This window comes from Helianthus annuus, chromosome 5 (genome assembly GCF_002127325.2).
Source record: "Helianthus annuus cultivar XRQ/B chromosome 5, HanXRQr2.0-SUNRISE, whole genome shotgun sequence".
NCBI lineage: Eukaryota > Viridiplantae > Streptophyta > Magnoliopsida > Asterales > Asteraceae > Helianthus > Helianthus annuus.
Genome location: NC_035437.2, coordinates 168,938,296 through 168,944,880, shown reverse-complemented (window position 1 = coordinate 168,944,880; position 6,585 = coordinate 168,938,296).

Genomic DNA, 6,585 nt, shown 5'->3' with positions numbered 1-6,585 from the left:
TATCATCCTCAAACGGACGGACAAAGTGAAAGGACAATTCAGACAATGGAGGACATGCTTAGAGCTTGTGTAATTGATTTTGGAGGTAATTGGGACGAACACTTACCTTTAATAGAATTTTCTTATAATAACAGTTATCACACAAGTATCAATGCTGCACCATTCGAAGCACTTTATGGACGAAAGTGCAGAACCCCAGTCTGTTGGGCAGAAATTGGGGAAAAACAATTATCTGGACCTGAAGTAGTACAAGAAACAACTGACAAAATCATTCAAGTCAAGGAACGACTGAAAGCAGCACGTGATCGACAAAAGAGTTATGCCGATAACAGACGCAAACCATTAGAATTTCAAGTAGGAGATAAAGTATTATTGAAAGTCTCTCCCTGGAAAGGAGTGGTAAGATTCATCAAGAGAGGAAAGCTAAGTCCTAGGTATATTGGACCTTTCAAAATTCTTAAAAGAATAGGACCTGTAGCCTATCAGCTACAACTGCCAGAGGAAATGGCAGGAATACATGATGTATTTCATGTATCTAATCTCAAAAAGTGTTTAGCTAATGAATCACTCGTAGTACCTCTCAAGGATATAGAGGTTAATGAACAACTCAAATTTGTAGAGAAGCCTCTACAGATTGAAGATAGAAAAATTAAAAATCTCAAGCATAAGAGATTAGTTCTGGTCAAAGTGAAATGGGACTCCAAAAGAGGACCTGAGTACACGTGGGAACTGGAATCAGAAATGCAAAAGAAATATCCACACTTGTTCCAGTAGATCTCGAGGAGGAGCTCTAAAACAAGGTGGGGAGGATATAACAACCCTCGATAAAACCGACGCCCTCATAATATTTCTAAACACCCTAATATATCCTTAAATATCTCAATATGTCTTTATATGTGCCCCGTATGTGAAAACCGAGCCCAAAATACAAAATAACATATAAAATAAATTAAAAACAATAACTATTAAGTTGAGGCGGGCCGCATAGACCCACCCCAACATCTAACGCGGGCCGCGTGAGGATATAGCCAGACTTCGCCAAAACCATAAGTTAAGGCGGGCCGCGTACAAGACTGCTTAAGTCCATGCGGGCCGCGAGCGTCCTGAATTGTGGCGCAACCTTGGGCCGCCATGTGGCCCAACACGCGTTGAACCTAGGTGGTGACCCGGATCAGCTAGCCTAGACCCCTAGGCCATGCGGGCCGCGTAAAGCCCAGCCCATATCCCACGCGGGCCGCGAGAGGACCAGTTTTCAGCCCTATATAAGGAAGCCTCGGGATTTCATTTCCTATCGCTCACTTCTTTCTTTCTTAAGCAAATTTCTATAGTGGCGTTATTATACCCGGGTATTATACCCCCTAAAATAGCGAGGTTCTGCTACGATGTAAGTATTATAACCCCTGGAGACGTATTAGATACGCTGCCCGATTGATCTAGGGTTCCGTAACGGCTGTCGTGGTTCTGCCCGACGTAGTCGTTGGAATGCCGTCTCGGGAGGGTATTACTAATGTTAAAATGGGTTATTATACTAACACACGTGCATTTGTGTAATTTATAGATTATCTCCAGGAAACCCTTACGAAAAACCTAAAACAGCAATGTGAGTTGATCCTTCTTTTTATGAACTCATTTTTGTGAGTTGATCCTTCTTTTTATGAACTCATTTTTGTGAGTTGATTCACTTTTTGTAAACCTTTTTGTTTACTGTTTTTACAAAACCTCACTTAATTAAATACATACCAAGCAGTTATTGAGTATTTGTAAAGAATACAATTATAGTGGGTATGTTGGGGTTTTGTATACAAAATTGGTTACTGGCGTGGTAACATCCCATATGTTGAGTATGACCGTACCACTAATGTTAATTGTGATATCTTGGATACAAATGTAATTGTGGATGTGCCCTCAATACTGCAAATTGGTTTTTACTTAAACTTAATTAAACTGGAAATCACTCACCAGTATTTCCCACTGACAAAATGTTTTTAAAACGCGTTTCAGGTAACAAAATGTGAAAGCCAAATAGAAGCCAGCTGGACAGCACTGGAGGCTTGGAAAAGTGGCAATAAAGTTACCTAATAATAAAATGGATGTTTTTATTCAAATAAATAGGATTTATTCCTATGAAACGTGTGTATTGAAAACTTGGGTTTTACCCATATGTTTAATGTTATAAAACATGGTGGTTTACTCTGATTAAAATATTTCCTAACTACGGTCCTGATGAAAATTTCCGCTGCCAAATTGGATAAATAAATGTGATACCACCGAAACTGGCTCACGGCCGCCCGGTCCCAGGAACTAGGGATTGGGGGCTGTGACATATATTATATTTTATATATAATATATTATAATCTAGTCCATCATGTATAATCATATAAATCATGTAAGTCAAGCATGGAGGTAGGATGATTAACATCCATTAAACCTCTTTGTATGAATTAACCAAAGCACAAGTTATCAACATAGTTGATAACCCAGTTAGTCATAAATAAGAATAAAATACAACTAACTAGTTTGCCAAGTAGCCAAGTAAGATCAACCTGGGTGTTCCATACCCATCATGGTAAATGTTGGAGGTGCGACGGGGTTGTGTTACTTTGAGTCTTGGAAGCTACTTGGATGAACATAGTAAAACATCAAGTGAGGTGGTGGAACAAGTTTGGAAAGCCAAGACTTCCATGGTTCACACCTTCACCAAAACACAAGTCTCACCATATGAACTATGGTGAGCTTGGATGGTTTCAACACTTGTAGGTTGTTTAAACCTTGTCAAAACAGAAAGTTTAGAGGTTCTTGGACCTTAAACTTGATGGAGAACGACCACACACAAGCCCCACAATCATGGGTTTGATTGAGGACAAGGTGGGTACAAGTTCTTCACTAGAAATGAACTAAAAGATGAACATCTAATAAAGTTCAGTGAAAGCAGAAAATTAAACCCATTTTGGACACCAAAATAGGAGTTATACCACCTTGTTACACCTTAGTGAACATTGGGTAACAAACCTTGATGTTGTCCAAGTGTATTGAAGCAAGAAAACTCAAAGAATAAGTAGTAAAAGTGAGTTAGAACTCACTTTGAACTCCAAAGATATTCTACCAAAAAATCAGAATTTATGGATGATTTTGAAGTGTTTTGGGAGTGATTAAGTGTTTGGAAAGTGTTTAGGAGGGTATGGAGGCTCCTAGTTATCATGGGGTTGATTAGGGTTGGAGTTAAATGAGTTAGGAGGTGACTGGAGGTGTAAAAGGTGACAAAAATGGACCAACTCGCGAGCTGGCAGCGTTCTGCTGCGGATCGACCTTCCTGGCGCGTTGCTGGAGGATCCAGGGATTCTCCCGCGTGGTGCTAGGGAGCACTCTCTGAAACTTTTCATTTTTGGCCCCTGAACTTTGTAATTAGGTTATTTAATGCCGTAAGTTCAGGTTTTAACTTGTTTTCAAGCATAAAATGTGTTTGTAAGTGTCGTGTGAGTATCATGCAACGTATAAATGATAAATCAAGCGTGTAATAAGTCTCGGTTTGTACGTAAATGTGTACCTAAAGTTTGATTGTGTATAAGATAAATATACCAAGTATAAAGTGAACTTCCATTACGATCGAAGTCTCGGATTACAAGTATGGAATAGAAATACGAATATGATACGGTTACAAGTTTCCAAAAATAGAAATACGAATTACACTTTCTAAATAAGGAAAGCAAAATAATGCAAAGCGTTACATTTACCATGAAGTTGGGTTAAGGATAAATTCTTGAATTCAGGAGTTGTTCTTATGATTATTGCATAAGTGTATCATTTCACAGGCAAAGATTTGAGAAATCTATGGTCGAATGCACTATTAGTGTATGTTTGTTCAACCAATTTTAACTCACTGATTAAACAGTTTAACCTCTCAAACCATTAAGTTAATGATTCTCCCTTAACATGACTAAATGTCCTATATTGTTGATTCAAAATCTCCTTGTGATTTTCAATTACTTCAGTTGTCCCCCTAAATTGTTCCTTAAAGGCATCTCATAACTCATTTGTATTAGAACAATGTAACAATCCAACATATATCTTGTTTGGTAAAACCATAACAAGCATTGTGAATGCTTTGGAATCAAGTTCAAACTTCTTGAAATCTTATTCACGGTAATTTATGGGATCCTTAGTCCCTTGCACAATTGGTCTATTTGTGTCAGGTGAAGTTGGAACATAAGGCCTATACATCACAAATCTCCAACATCAAGTGTTGTGATGTGGCAAAAAATGACTGATCTGACATTGCCATATGTTATATTCAAGGGAATGAGCATCAGAGATTTTGTTGATGATCCAGTGTGTGGATTGTGAGGAATTGACATGTTTACTGAGTTTTATGTAAACCTCAGAAAAATGAGCTCAAATAAGCTGTTAATAGCTAAGTGACAATTTCTCATAAACTTGAACCACATCCGTATTTATATCAATAATTGAGCTTAGAATTTTTGTTCTAAATTGATTGTGAAATCAAATTTAGAGATCTAGCATTGATACCAATTGTTAGGATCTGAGGGTCTATGTGTGTTTTTTATGAATCAATCAAACCGTAAATTAGTTTTTGCAGTGTATTAATTAGATCAATTTACACAAAACAACTCAATGATAAAGATGAAGCCATCACAGATTCTATTCATAAAATTGACGTTACAAAGTACAAATAGAATAACCCCCTCCCTCACATATGCTCTCATTTTCCTTCTCTCACTAAAACAGTACTCTCCTTGAATTGTCAAGAGTGACGGATTGTTCCACACAAAGAACGATCTATTTATGCACAAATGAGAACAGCGGGTGACGTCAGTCTGATAGTGATATCAAACTAGGCTAACAAAATTGATTCCCAACAATTAACGGAACTACTGGGGAATATACAAACTACCGGATAAAAGAAAAAAAAAACTGGAAAACAACCGGAAAAGAAAACAACTGAAAAAACACAACTGCTGGGTTGTGTGCATCCAGCTTTTCTAGATTGCTCTTTGACATTGTATAGACAACAACTCTTTAGATTAGCAGTGTCAGATGGGCTATACTTGGGAAGAGGCAGTAGTCTATACAGTGGCGGACCCATGAATTTTTTCATGGGGGTGCGAAAAATTTTTAAAAATTATAGGCCCCAAGGTATATAAGTAAAAAAAATTGGTTCGTATCGGGTCGGTTCGAGTCGGGTCGGGTCAAGTAAAACAAAAGAACATCAAACTAAATGGTTGATATGGTCCTCTTAGTAGATATGCCCTTCTAATCTCATCTCGTTGATTCACATTATATGATTCAATCGGCTTGCGATTATAAGGATCCGAAGGAAGAGTATCCACATCAACGAATTCGGAATATGTATCAACTTTCCTCTTGAGAAATCGCGCCATAACGTCCCTACTCATGGTTCCTATCGGCTATCACAAACAAATTGATCTATAAGTTCATGGCTCCATAACATATTACATAATGTATCAAGTATTCAAACACTAGAAATCATAATGTAAATCACACTAAAAATCATCTAAACATCATATACACCATTAAAAAAAACCCAAACATCAGGTCTGATCGTATATAACTCACCACAAAAAAGACAAAATATCACCATCATCACTAACAAAATATAAATATATAACCCACCACAAAATAAAATATCATCACAAACAAGAAGCATATGACTCCTGCCATCAAAAAATCACGTCCGGTGGCTACCGGTTTCATCCCACCCCACCAAAAATCAACCAAAAAATCAATCAAAAATCATCAAAAATAACAAAGAAAACTACATGTGTTCGGTCGGCGGTGGTATGATGGCTGATTAAGGTGGTATGCGGCTGCTGTTGTCGCTGATGTTCCGATCGCTGGCGTGCGTGCAGGGATGATAGAGAGCGAGAGAGAATATGTAAGGGTTTTGGGCTTTTTTATTTATTTTAGTTTGAAATATTGTTGATTTGTTGGGTTTGTTTATTGCGCTAAAATTTAGTAGTGGGTTAGCTAAAGTATTGGGTATTTGAGTTTAGGTATTTATGTATTAAAAGTTATATAATTTAGGTAGTGGTTTTAAAAAAATAATAGTTTACTAAAAAAATTTAAAATATAAATTGATAACACTTTTTACCTAAGGGGTGCGGACGGAAAATTCCAAGGGGTGCGGACGGAATTTTCGACGGAACTTAGCACTAAATTTTTTTTCTCGGAGGTATGCCCGCTCACCTTGGACAACCCTTAAGTCCACCCCTGAGTCTATATCTTTGCAAAGTTAACTTTTATTCTTCTTTAAAATTTAAAATGTTGGTCAGGCCTGGAGTTTTGGTTATGTTGTATACAGTTGTTTTTGGTCTCTTGCGCCAAGGACCAAAGTTCGAGTTATCCTCCCCATTTCTTTGTTATTTTTTTGTTCTCCACGATTTGATTTATGTATATACAACTGTTTACATGATTCAGTGATAATAAGAATAGTAAGAATAAACATTAATGTTTTATTTTGTAAAACAATTACTGCTACTATTATTAAATTTATATTTGACGACAAATAAAGTAATAAATAAATTCCGGCCTAACAATATTGAAAACAAA